Source organism: Oryctolagus cuniculus, chromosome 4, assembly GCF_964237555.1.
Source record: "Oryctolagus cuniculus chromosome 4, mOryCun1.1, whole genome shotgun sequence".
NCBI lineage: Eukaryota > Metazoa > Chordata > Mammalia > Lagomorpha > Leporidae > Oryctolagus > Oryctolagus cuniculus.
Window position 1 is genome coordinate 4,291,341 of NC_091435.1, and position 12,980 is coordinate 4,304,320.

The following is a 12,980-nucleotide window of genomic DNA, read 5'->3' on the forward strand; positions in this document are numbered from 1 at the left end:
ACAAGAGACTCGCACGCACAATTGCATACGATGCAGAGTGCTTGAGACCGATGTTACTGGCTTATGTAGACTAGGCTTTTTATCATTATTTCAGAGTGTGTTCCTACTTAGAAAAATACAAAGTTAGCAGTCAACTACAGGAGTCAGTTGAAGCAGGCATTGCTATCATGGAGGGGCGTGTGTGTGACAGTCCCGTTTCTGGTGCTGTCCCTGGAGAGCTTCCTGTGGTTCAGGATGTGGAGGGGGAAGACAGGACAGTGACGGTTCTGATCTTCTGTAGGTCTAGGCTACTGTGTGTGTGTGGTGTGTTGTGTAGAAACCCACCTAGGTTTGTATAACTTCCCTCTGTTGCACACTGCAATGAAACTTCCTAGCGACGCACTTCTCAGAATACACCCTAGATTAAGAGGCCTGTGAGCACGGCAGTGTGACAGTGTGGTGCCCAGACCATACTTGTGGCTGGTGCATCCTGTAGGAGAACGTTTGCGAGAGTGTCACTGGTCTCGTGGGAAACTAGAAGCAGAAGGCCACCGCACGCAGCCTTGTCACAACACATCTCACCGCACAGACGAGGACCTGCAAAGGCGTGGGACAAACGCCATAGGCTGCGCGTGATGTGAGGAATCTGAAGGGCGGAGCTAATTCTTCCTCTCAACCTTAGCGAGTTCCTGTTCATGAGGTCAAGCATCCTGTCCCCACGGAGGCCCCGGCAGGGCCAGATGGCAGCAGCCACGAGGAACCGGGTGCTGAGGCTTGGCCACCAAGGGGAGAGGAGGGTGTCTCTAAGCAGTAGCTCCAGCAGAGAGCAGCTCCACCCTGAGAGTGAGAGGCTTCGGGGAGTGAAGGAGCTCCGGGATCCCTGGAAGAGCCAAGGTGGAGGCGGCTGAGACAGGACGTGTGGGACCGGCAGGTGCAGCTGCTGGCAAAGCCATGGTGGCGCTGGGGCCGTTTCATCAGCACACACTGCCTACCCTCTGAGCTCCCACTCAAGTGGCCGGAGGCCAGGCTGGCCGGCAGGCCTGTCTCTGTCTGTCGAGGCTGCTCTAACCAAGTACCACGGGCTGGGTGACTGATTTCTCACTGGAAATCCAAGTCAGTTGTAGCCTGGTGGAGCTCTGCTGGGGGGCCTCTTCTCCCTGGGTCCCCTAGGACAGAGGAGGGAATGGGGGTCCTCTGGGCTGTGGGTTATGAGGCACTGACCCGTCACCAGTGCTCCACCCTGAAGACCGAGGCCCCGCCCGTCCTCACGCACCTCCGGATCCTGCTGTACTTAACACATAGGCGTGGACATTCTGAGCGTGGCCATCAGGAAGGCAGGAGGATGCGGCTCAGAGAAGCCAGCTGCTTGGGGCCTCTGGGAGTCGTGGAGGGGCAGAGAATGCCTGGGACCTGTGACAGCCCGCGGATCTCACCCGCGATCTTAGCCCAAGGCCGAGACGTGATAGCCAGTGCTTTGTTGAGTGTGCATGGTCATTCCACCTCGGAACGCGATAGCCAGTGCTTTGTTGAGTGTGCATGGTCATTCCACCCATGAAGACTTTTGAAGACGCCTTCATGCACGCTCTGATGAAACACTGGCCCTCACGTGAGGATATCATGGATGCAGATGGCAAACACGTCACTTACTAGGCTCACTGAGAAGTCTGAATACATTTAGTCTGTAACACTCTACCCACCTCTCGCTTATGCGTTTTTTTTTTTTTTTTATTTTGACAGACAGAGCAGACAGTGAGAGAGACAGAGAGAAAGGTCTTCCTTCTGTTGGTTCACCCCACAATGGCCGCCGCGGCCGGCGCACCGCGCTGATCCAAAGCCAGGAGCCAGGTGCTTCTCCTGGTCTCCCATGGGGTGCAGGGCCCAAGCACTTGCGCCATCCTCCACTGCCTTCCCGGGCCACAGCAGAGAGCTGGCCTGGAAGAGGGGCAAGTGGGACAGAATCCGGCGCCCCGACCGGGACTAGAACCCGGTGTGCCGGCGCTGTAAGGCGGAGGGTTAGCCTAGTGAGCCGCGGCGCCGGCCTCGCTTACGCATTTCTAAAACAGCTCTATGACAGGTCTCCAAAAGGCTCATGGGAATAGGGATCAAAAGGTAAACTGAGAGAGATGGTTCGTGCCTGCCTCCTGCCCCAGAGGACTTGGGTTCGATCCCATCTTGGGCTCCTGACTCCAACTTCCGCTCAGCAGATGCTGGGAGGCCGCACAGACAGTGAAGCCACCGGGTTCCTGCCAGCCACGTGGGAGACGTGGATTCCATTCCCTACTCCTCGCGGTCACCTGGCCCAGCTCCAGCTGCTGTGGGCATCTGGGGAGTGAAACAGAGGACACTGGCTCCTTCTCGCTCTTTCTCTAAGTAAGTAAAAGTCGAAAAAAAATGAAATGTAAACTTTATTTCTCACTAGAAACTCGATCAAGTTCGACATATCTTTGTAAGACAAGATAGCAGCCCTTTTTCCCATGCCTGGAAATTCAACCACATCGATGCAATCCACTTTACATCATTAACGAGAAAAATCTGTGCCGTTTAATTTTTTTTAAGATTAGGAACCAAAGAGAAGTCAGAAGGAGCCAAGGCAGGACCCTAGGTGGATGGCTAATGATTTTCCGTCAGAACCGCCCCTGTGTGATGAGAAGAGTGAGCAGGTGCACTGTTACGATGGAGAAGGACTCTCTGAGAAGCTGTCCCAGGTGTTTCTCTTTTTTTTTATTTTATTATTTTTATTTGATAGGTAGAGTTATAGACAGTGAGAGAAAGACAGAGAGAAAGATCTTCCTTCTGTTGGTTCACCCCTCAAATGACCGCCACGGATGGCACTGTGCCAATCCAAAGCCAGGAGCCAGGTGCTTCTCCTGGTCTCCCATGGGGTGCAGGGCCCCAGCACTTGCGCCATCCTCCACTGCCTTCCCGGGCCACAGCAGAGAGCTGGACTGGAAGAGGAGCAACCGGGACTAGAACCCGGTGCCATATGGGATGCCGGTGCCGCAGGCGGCGAATTAACCAAGTGAGTCACAGCGCCGGCCCCCAGGCGTTTTTCTACCAAAGCTGTGGTTTGCTTTCTCGAAACGCTCCCAATAAGCAGATGTGATCGTTCTTTGGTCCTCCAGGAGGCTAACACACAAAACGCCCTGAGCATAGCAAAAAGCAAAAACAAAACAAAACTTTTGCCATGACCTTTGCTCTTGACCTGTCTGCTCCTGGTTTGGCTTGACCACGTCCACCCCTTGACAGCCACTGCTCTGTCTTCAGCACTGCCGTGGGAAAGCCAGGTCCCAGCCCCTGCCAGGTCTTCCCAGAAGTGCCTCTAGGTCGTGATCCCACGTGGGCAGAAGCTCCCGGTCTGCACGTGCTCTGGGAGCCGTGGTTCGGGTGCCCGTGGTGGGGAAAGTTTCTCCCCTTCAACTCTCCGCTCAGAGCTGTGTAAGCTGAGTCAGTTCAGGTGTGTGGCGTTGGGCATTACTTTCACTGCTGGTTGTCGGTTCCCCCCAGTGAGGGCATGAACAACAATCGTGTTCCTCAGTTCATGGGGATGGTGTGCTGCCACGGGCTTCCTCGTCAACACTGTCTCGCTCATTCTTCAAACGGGGTCTCGCCTGTACGCTGCTATTTGCCTGAACATTGGTCTTAGAACCTCTTTATAAAGCATCAGTGGTTTCCCCTTTCTTCCAGCCGAGCTTCATCATAAATTCGAGGTTTGCTCGTGCTCCGATTACAGCAGAAATCACACGGATGTCTAGTCCTTCTTACCGCCTAAGACGAGGTATTTCCCAGGTGTGTTGGTATGGCTTTATTTTGATGCGAGTGTTTTGAACTATATGCATAACTTTTTCATAGTATGTGTGCTTTGTGAAGACCCCTTGTACAGCAAGGCATTTGACATATTACGCAACTTTCCTATTTAAAAAATATAATTTAATGATTCCATTATATTCACAGTTTTACAACAATCACCAAATCTGATTATAGAGCACTTTGTCACCCCATAAGGAATTCTTTGTCTTTTGTAAGCCAATTTCCTGTCTTCGTTTACTCTCCTGTCCCTGCCTAACCATCTATTTACTTTTTCCTGCTACACTTTCACCTACACCAGTCCCATTTTAGTCTGTGGGATACATTCCAGACTCCCACTGGATGCCTGAGCTACAGATTGCACCAACCTTATATATACTGTGTGTTCCACACATCCACACAAAGCCTTAATAAATGATCTACAAGGCACAGAGACTGACAATAACTAACAATAAAACAGAACAATTATAACAATAAGCCATCATAAAAGTTATATGAATATGATCCCTCTCTTTCATAATATCGTATTGAACTTCCACCTTTTCACTGGGAAGAAGCAGTGTGAACACACTGTGGCTCCGCAGCAGTTGATCTGATGACCAAGTGGGTAAGTGACTGGTGGCAGGTGGGGAGCAACTCGGACTAGACTGTTACTGGAATTAAGACTTATTCTATGCATCTGCTCTCCCACAATATGGCGCTGGGAGAGGAGCAAACAGCTTCTACCCAGCTGCCTCTCACCAACTTGACAAGCTGTAGGAGCTGCTCCTGATTGGAGGAGAGCAGCGTACTCGGCGTGTGGGTAGCAGAGTTGGGATTGGTGGAAGAGGACTATAAAGGAGGAGAGAGACAACATGCACCGGGAACATCTATCTGAAGGAACACCTGTGCAGCCCCTGAGAGAGCCGGCCGGCAGTGTGCCGCTCCCCCGCGGAAGTGGGGAAAGTGGCAGGGGGAACCGCCCTTCCACGGAGGTGGAAGGGTCGGTAGCCAACCCGGGAAGAACCAGCAGCAAACCCGGGGAGGGCCGAGCAGACCAAAGAACAGCGCAGGGTCCTGTGTCGTTCCTCCACGAAGACGGGGAGCGACAGTGGCAGGTAATGTAGACAGCATGGGAACCCTGAACAGGGGGCTGGCTCATGTCCTGGGTGGGATGAGATTTTGTCATGCCACTCAGAATGACGTGCAGCTCAAAGCTTAGGGATTTGTTGTTTCTGGACTTTTCTATTGAATATATTTGAACCACAGTTGGGTGCAGGTGAGTGAAATAGTATGAAGCGACACTAGACATGGCGGGTGGGGACGCTGCTGTGTTGTGAACATTTCCTGTAAATGGGGCCAGATAATACGGGCTCCTTAGTATCTGGCTCTTTCACTTATGTACTATTATTCAGATTTATCCGTATTACAGGGTAAACCCGTGCTGCATTCCTCTTTAGTGTGAATATTATTTCATTATTGGGATATACCACATTTTATTTATCTATTCATGATTAGGTAGATAAATCTCACATTTGTGTTTTCTCCAAAGATTCAGCTAGTACAAATATGATGACTAAAATATCAATGTACAAGTTTTTGCCTGGATGCAGGTTTTCATTTCTCCTGGCGGAATTCCTGAGGAGGATTGGTAGGTCACGTGGTGTCTGTATAATTTGGAAAACAACTCAGACGTTCCTCAAGAAGTGAGGCAGAGTCAGCACCATAGTGGGTGAGGGTTTTCATTTCTTGCCTTTCAAGCATTTCGTATATTTGCTGTGGTTGGAATGCTTGTTCCTTCCAAAGCTCACGTTGAAATGTAACTGTCATTGCCGGCGCCGAGGCTCACTAGGCTAATCCTCCTCCTTGCAGTGCGGGCACACCGGGTTCTAGTCCCGGTCAGGGTGCTGGATTCTGTCCCGGTTGCCCCTCTTCCGGGCCAGCTCTCTGCTGTGGCCCGGGAGTGCAGTGGAGGATGGCCCAAGTGCTTGGGTCCTGACCCCATGGGAGACCAGGAGAAGCACCTGGCTCCTGCCTTCGGATCAGTGTGATGCGCCGGCCGCGGCGGCCATTGGAGGGTGAACCAACGGCAAAGGAAGACCTTTCTCTGTCTCTCTTTCTCACTGTCCACTCCGCCTGTCAAAAAAAAAAAAAAAAAGAAATTTAACTGTCATTATAACAGTATCTGTGTGTGTGTGTGTGTGTGTGTGTGTGTGTGTTGGGGGGCTTTGAGGCATGATTAGGCAAGGAAGGCTCCACCCACATGGGAGAGATCCCTGCTTTGATGGGTGTCTGCCCCTCCTGCCTCTTTGCCCTTCTGCCTCCCACTGCGTGATGGTGTGGACGACGTGTAACCAGAAGGCCCCCACCAGAGCTGGCTCCCCATCTTGGACTCAGCTTCCAGAACTATCAGGAAACGGAATTCTGCCTCTATGAATTCCCCAGTCTTGGGTGTTTTGCTAAAGCAGCACAAACGGACGGAGACAATCTCTCTTCCGGAGGCTTCCTGAAGGGGCGCCTCACTGTGGTTCTGTCGGTTTCCCTGGTGCCCGATGGCACTGGAAGTCCTTACATGTTGTTCTTGGCTATATGCGTATTTGAAATGTCCCATCAGATGCTTACTTACCATTTGGGTTTTTTCTCTACCTGAGGTAGAAGATCTGCCAGTGCGTTCTGTCCTGTGTCAGGTGTCCCTGTGTCAGGTGTCCCTGTCAGGTGTCCCTGTGTCGGGTCTCCCTGTGTCAGGTGTCCCTGTGTCAGGTCTCCCTGTGTCAGGTGTCCCTGTGTCAGGTGTCCCTGTGTCAGGTGTCCCTGTCAGGTGTCCCTGTGTCAGGTGTCCCTGTGTCAGGTGTCCCTGTGTCAGGTCTCCCTGTGTCGGGTGTCCCTGTGTCAGGTCTCCCTGTGTCGGGTCTCCCTGTGTCGGGTCTCCCTGTGTTGGGTGTCCCTGTGTCAGGTCTCCCTGTGTCGGGTGTCCCTGTGTCGGGTGTCCCTGTGTCGGGTGTCCCTGTGTCAGGTGTCCCTGTGTCGGGTGTCCCTGTGTCAGGTGTCCCTGTGTCAGGTCTCCCTGTGTCAGGTGTCCCTGTGTCAGGTGTCCCTGTCAGGTGTCCCTGTGTCAGGTGTCCCTGTGTCAGGTGTCCCTGTGTCGGGTGTCCCTGTGTCGGGTCTCCCTGTGTCGGGTGTCCCTGTGTCGGGTCTCCCTGTGTCAGGTGTCCCTGTGTCAGGTGTCCCTGTGTCAGGTGTCCCTGTCGGGTGTCCCTGTGTCAGGTGTCCCTGTGTCAGGTCTCCCTGTGTCGGGTGTCCCTGTGTCAGGTGTCCCTGTGTCAGGTGTCCCTGTGTCAGGTGTCCCTGTGTCGGGTGTCCCTGTGTCAGGTGTCCCTGTGTCGGGTCTCCCTGTGTCAGGTGTCCCTGTGTCAGGTCTCCCTGTGTCGGGTGTCCCTGTGTCGGGTGTCCCTGTGTCGGGTGTCCCTGTGTCAGGTGTCCCTGTGTCGGGTGTCCCTGTGTCGGGTGTCCCTGTGTCAGGTCTCCCTGTGTCGGGTCTCCCTGTGTCGGGTGTCCCTGTGTCAGGTCTCCCACTCTGGGTTTTGCTTTCCCTTTCTTGATGGCAGCTAACACAAAAGCCTTTCATTCCAGTGAAGTCCGACTTCGGTGCTGTTTTTTTCTTTTGTCATGTCTGCGTTTGCTGTGTATCCAAGAAGACTTTGCCTACCGCCAGTCGTAAGAATTTACTCCCATATTTTCACGTTTTAGCTCAGACACTTACGTCCCTGATATCTTAGTTCTGTGGGTAGTAGAGGAAGAGGTTCAGCCTCATTCTTCAGCATCTGGTTGATTCCAAGCTGCTGCCTCACACGACTATTCCTTCCGCATTGGATCGTCTTGGCGGCTTGTTGAACACCACCCTGGCCGTGACGGCGTTATGGATGGTCAGTCCTCTGCACCAATTCACGTGTTTGCTCCACAACACGCCGTCTTAATTGCTGTAGCTGCGTGGTGAGTTTTTCAGCTGGGAATATCTTTATTGCAGGATTGTTTTCACTCTTCTAGAAACTTTCATTTTCTTGTGAATTTTAGAAGCAATTTGTCAGTTTCTGCAAAAAAGCCAACAGTGTTTTGATAGTGAGTGTATGAAATCTGTGTATCAATTTGGAGATATTGCCATCTTGATAACATTCTTTGACTATGAATCTGGGTGCTTTTCTATTTCTTTAGGACTTCTTTACATTTTTTGACAATGTTTTATGGTTTGTAGAATATTTTACACCTGTTTTATTACATCTATTCTGAAGTATTTTTGAAGCTGTTATAAATGGAATTGGTTTCTCAGTTTAATTTTTAGGTTGTTCATTGAAACTATGTGGAAATACAATCGAGTTCTGCATATTGGACGTATATAGTCCAACTATGCCAAAATTGCTTCTTAGTTTTAGTGATTTTGTGGTAAGTTCCTCAGGGTTTTCTCTAAACTCATATAAGTCAGTTTATTTCCAAAAGGACAGTTTCACTTCTGCCTTTCCAATCTGAAGTCTTTTAGCTATTTTCTTGCCCAATTTCCCGCACAGATTCTGCACTTTATTAAATAGAAATGGTGAGAGTCAATGTCTTCTCCATGTTCTTTGTGCTGGAGAAAAATATTCATTCTTTCACCATTAGGTGTGGCATTAATTGTGGTTATCTGTAGATGCTCTTTCTCATACTGAAAATGATCATTTCTTTCCTGAAAATATTGATTACTTTTATCATGAAAGTGGGTTATATATTTGCCAATGATTTATCTGTGTCTAGCCTTTATTCTTTTATTTATTTATCCTTTATTCCTTGGATGTGTATTAATTTAGCTATTTTTTTGACAGGTAGAGTTAGACAGTGAGAGAGAGAGAGAGAGAGAGAGAGAGAGGTCTTCCTTCCGTTGGTTCACCCCCCAGTGGCCGCCATGGCCGGCGCTGCGCCAATCCGAAGCCAGGAGCCTGGTCTCCCATGGGGTGCAGGGCCCAAGCACTTGGGCCATCTTCCACTGCACTCCTGGGCCACAGCAGAGAGCTGGACTGGAAGAGAGGCAACCGAGACAGAATCCGGCACCCCAACCAGGACTAGAACCCAGAGTACCAGCGCTGCAGGTGGAGGATTAGCCTAGTGAGCCATGGCGCTGGCCTAATTTAACTAATTTTTAAATATTAAACCAAACTTGTATTCCTTGGAAAATAACTTTGTGTTCATGGTATATAATAATTTTATGTGTTTTTGAATTCAGAATCTACATTCATAAGGACTATGGATCTGACGTTTTCTTTTCGTGTGATATCTTCATCTGATTTTCATATCAGCTGTTGTCCAAGTAGAATAGATTAGGGAGCAATTCATCCTTTTGTGTGTGTGTGTGTGTGTGTTTTTTTTTTAACTTTAGGAAGATTGGTATTTCTTCTCTACGTGTTTGGTGGAATTCACCTGTGATGCTGTCTGGGTCCAGATACATTTTTGTGAATAGTTTCTGATTCCTAATTCGGTATCTTTTATTATTGTGAGTCTCGACATATTTTCTATATCCTCCTGAGTTGCATTATTTGAGTGTGGTGTCTTCATTCATTTTCATTCATTTGAAAATATTTCATGATTTCCCTTCAGATTTCATCTTTGATTCGTTCATGATTTAGGAGCATAAATGTGAATTTCCAACATTCTCCTTTGTCATTGATCTCTATCTCATTGTGGTAGAAGAACCTACTGTGTATGACTTCAGTCCTCTCAGATTTGGTGTAGACCCCACAGATGGTCTGTTTGGGGAATGAGTGTTCTGTGTAGGTCGGGGTGGGAGTGCTCTGCATTCTCGGGTCACCTAGTCACTGTGACTCCGGTACTCCTGGCCCTTGTTGACTTCCTGCTCACTCACTGCATCCATTATTGGACATGAGGTATTCAACTACTGTTTTTCTATTTTCTTCTTTTTTCAAAAAACAGGTTTATTTGTTTGAAAGGCAGAGCTACAGAGAGAGAAAGAGAGATGAGAGAGAGAGAGAGAGAGAGAGATATCTTCCATCTGCTGGTTCATTCCCTGAATGACCACAGTGACTGGGGATGGGCCAGGCTGAAGCCAAGAGCCAGGAGCCTCCTCCGGATTCCCCACGTGGGTGTAGGGACCCTGGGACCTGGGTCATCCTCTGCTGCTCTCCTAAGTGCATCAGCAGGGAGCTGGATTGGAAGTGCAGCAGCCAGGACTCAAACCAGCACCCGCACGGGATGCTGGCACTGCAGACCCCAGTTTAACCCCTGTGCCACAGTGCCAGCCCCCAATTTTTCTATTTTCTTTTCCTTTCTTTCATGGGATCATTACCTGTCTGGAGACTTTTGTTAGGTGTATTTGTGCTTATCATGATAATATAGTCTTGAAAAAATGACGTGTTATCATTGTAAACTTGTTTCTAGAAAAATCATGACTTTAAATATGTTGTGTCTCGTAATTGATACAGCTATTCTAGTTCTTTTATTGCTGTGCGTCTTTTTCCATCATCTTGCTTGGAGCTTGTTTATATCTTTCTGTAAGACTCACTTGAAGTGTGTACTTAAAGAGATGTCATCCACTTGAATCTATTTGGTTTGTTTCATGCAGTCTGGTAATCTCTGCCTTTAGTTAGACAGTTAAATCTGCTCACATTTAATCTTTTTTTTTTTTTTTTTTGGACAGGCAGAGTGGACAGTGAGAGAGAGAAACAGAGAGAAAGGTCTTCCTTTGCCGTTGGTTCACCCTCCAATGGCTGCTGTGGCCGGAGCACCGCGCTGATCTGAAGGCAGGAACCAGGTGCTTCTCCTGGTCTCTCATGGGGTGCAGGGCCCAAGTACTTGGGCCATCCTCCACTGCACTCCCTGGCCACAGCAGAGAGCTGGCCTGGAAGAGGGGCAACCGGGACAGAATCCAGCGCCCCGACCGGGACTAGAACCCGGGGTGCCGGCGCCGCAAGGCGGAGGATTAGCCCGCTCACATTTAATCTTACTGTTGATGTGTTGGATCTCTTGTTTCCTATGTCACATGGCCAAGCACTCGGGCCATCCTCTGCTGCTTCCCCAGGTGCATTAGCAGGGAGCTGGATGGGAAGTGGAGCAGCGGGGACTCGAACCGGCAGCCATACGGGATGCTGACACAGCGGGTGGAGGCTAACCTTCTGCACCACAGCGCCTCTTGAGTCATTTTGAGCGTCTCCACTGCTTTGGTCTCCATTGCTTTTGGGGAAGAGTCAGTTCTTCACACTGTTGGGTTCCCTTGTATGCGATGAGTTGTTTTTCCTGCTGTTTCCAAGATCTTTGTCTTTGGCTCTCAACATTGTGTCTACAACGCGTCTGGATTTGGATGCACTTCTTTGAGTTTTCGGACTCGGTAGTGGAAGGATGTTCATGAAATCTGAGCCGTTTTCCGCCACCGTTGCTTGAAACAGTTTGCCGTGCGCCTTTGGTTCCCCGCTGTCCTGATGCGCTTGTTTCAATCTTGCTGTGCTTAGTGACCCCGCATCTCCCATGAGGTGCCCTCAACTCTCCCCCGATCTTTGTTCTCTGGTCTGTAGTGGGTGGGATCCCTAACCACCCAACCCCAGATCTGCTGGTTTGCTTCTCTGACAGCTCATTTCAGTTCTTGAGACACTTGGTGCGTTTCTCATCCGTGCCAGGGCGCTTCTCAACGCAACGTTTCTCGGTTGGCTCGCCTTCGTCATTTCCAGCTCTTTGTAGTCCTGTTTGACAAGACGCTGTAAGCACACCAGTGTTTAATTTTTTAAGCAGTTTCTATAGCTCTTTGAACTTCCTTGTAAGAGTGATGTTGAAGTCTTTGTCTGCTAACCTCCACACTTTGGTCTCACAGAGGTCCAGGTTTTATTTATTCATGTTTGGGTGACTTTCCTGTTTCCTTGACTGTTTTACATAATGGTTTCTTTTAGCTTATTCTGCTTTTTTTTTTTTTTCCTGGAACAGGGACACTGCGGATAATGTAGCAACTCTGGATACCGACCTCTCTGCTGAGGCTTTTGCCGTATTTGCTTGTTAAATCTGGGCGGGGGCTTGGCTGGACCTCTTCAGCGAGGTCCACCTCCTCTCAGTCTCCCCTATTTGTGTCTCTCCTTGAGGTGCAGCCTTGGGCACCTGCAGGGTCACCCTGGTCGTCTCCCCGCCCCACCTGCCATCCCGGACTCTTGGGCCATCTTTCTGTTTGATCTCCCTTTTACTTTTCTGGCTGCTCTACCTCTTTGGGTCTCACACCCAACATTTAGCCTCCACTACTGGCTGGCTGAGTGCCCTGTTGTTTTGACAATGCCCTGGCCCGCAAGCCACTCCACCGTCTGATCCACTTAGAGCCAGGCGTCCTCATGGGACCAGGTCTTTGAAGCTGCTCTTTGAGGTTTGCTTTGGCTCAGGACGGCTCTTGCTTAACTGTTAAGCTTTCAATTGTCTCCCAAACACTTGTTTGTGTCGTGAAGCTAGGAAGGAGCTTCACCAAGATTGTGGATGAGGGAATTGAAATCTTGATTGCATGCAAAATAATTTGAAATCCACAGATTTTTTTTTCATAATCCACAACTTTCCAGGTAATTTTAGATGTAGCCTCATCATCGTTCACAACCAAAATCGACATTGCCTGTGACGGTGCCCTTAGCCGGGGCTTCCACGAGCTCTGTTCCAAGTAAAGTTAGCCCTGCCGGGGGAAGCTACGGAGCGCCTGGTCTTCATCACCTCCCGTCTCCGCTGGGGAGAGTGGCTGTGATGCAGCTCCCGGGCAGGAAGTAGAGGCAGAGGCCTAATTCTCTGGGAGTGACACCTGGGACTCAGGAGTGGGCGCTGAGCAGGACTGATTGGAGCTCCCGCCTGGCTCCTGGCAGAGACTCGCCACCCTGCACGTGAGGACAAGGGGGGCTGGGGGGACCAGGGTGGCCCCAGGGACCGCGGCCACGCACGTAGGAAACTGGACTTCAGCGATGAGAACTGTGGGGGGAGTAAAAGAAGGATGGCGGCGGCCTACCTGCCCTGGGAGAAACTGGAGTTCCCGTGATGGGGGGATCCAGGCAGGGAGTTATACAGGGATGGACGGGAGCATTCTAGATATCGGCTGCTTATAAATGAAGCAGGCAACACGGTCCATTTTTTAGCATTTATTCAGTGAGAGAAATGCACAGGAATGTGAGGGCTTTATTTAGGGGAGAAGGAAGTCTAGAACCTCAGCTGGGTCCACAGCAGGCAGAGAGCAG

The 12,980-nt window shown here is 50.1% G+C and overlaps 1 long non-coding RNA gene across 1 annotated transcript; it reads left to right on the forward strand.

Moving 5' to 3' along the window:
- The first annotated feature begins 1,965 nt into the window (after positions 1-1,965).
- On the forward strand, positions 1,966-6,654 carry LOC138849475 (uncharacterized). The gene is made up of 4 exons (XR_011388323.1): positions 1,966-2,088; positions 2,184-2,349; positions 2,536-2,684; positions 3,664-6,654. It is a non-coding gene; the product is annotated as an uncharacterized lncRNA (long non-coding RNA).
- Positions 6,655-12,980: the final 6,326 nt, after the last annotated feature.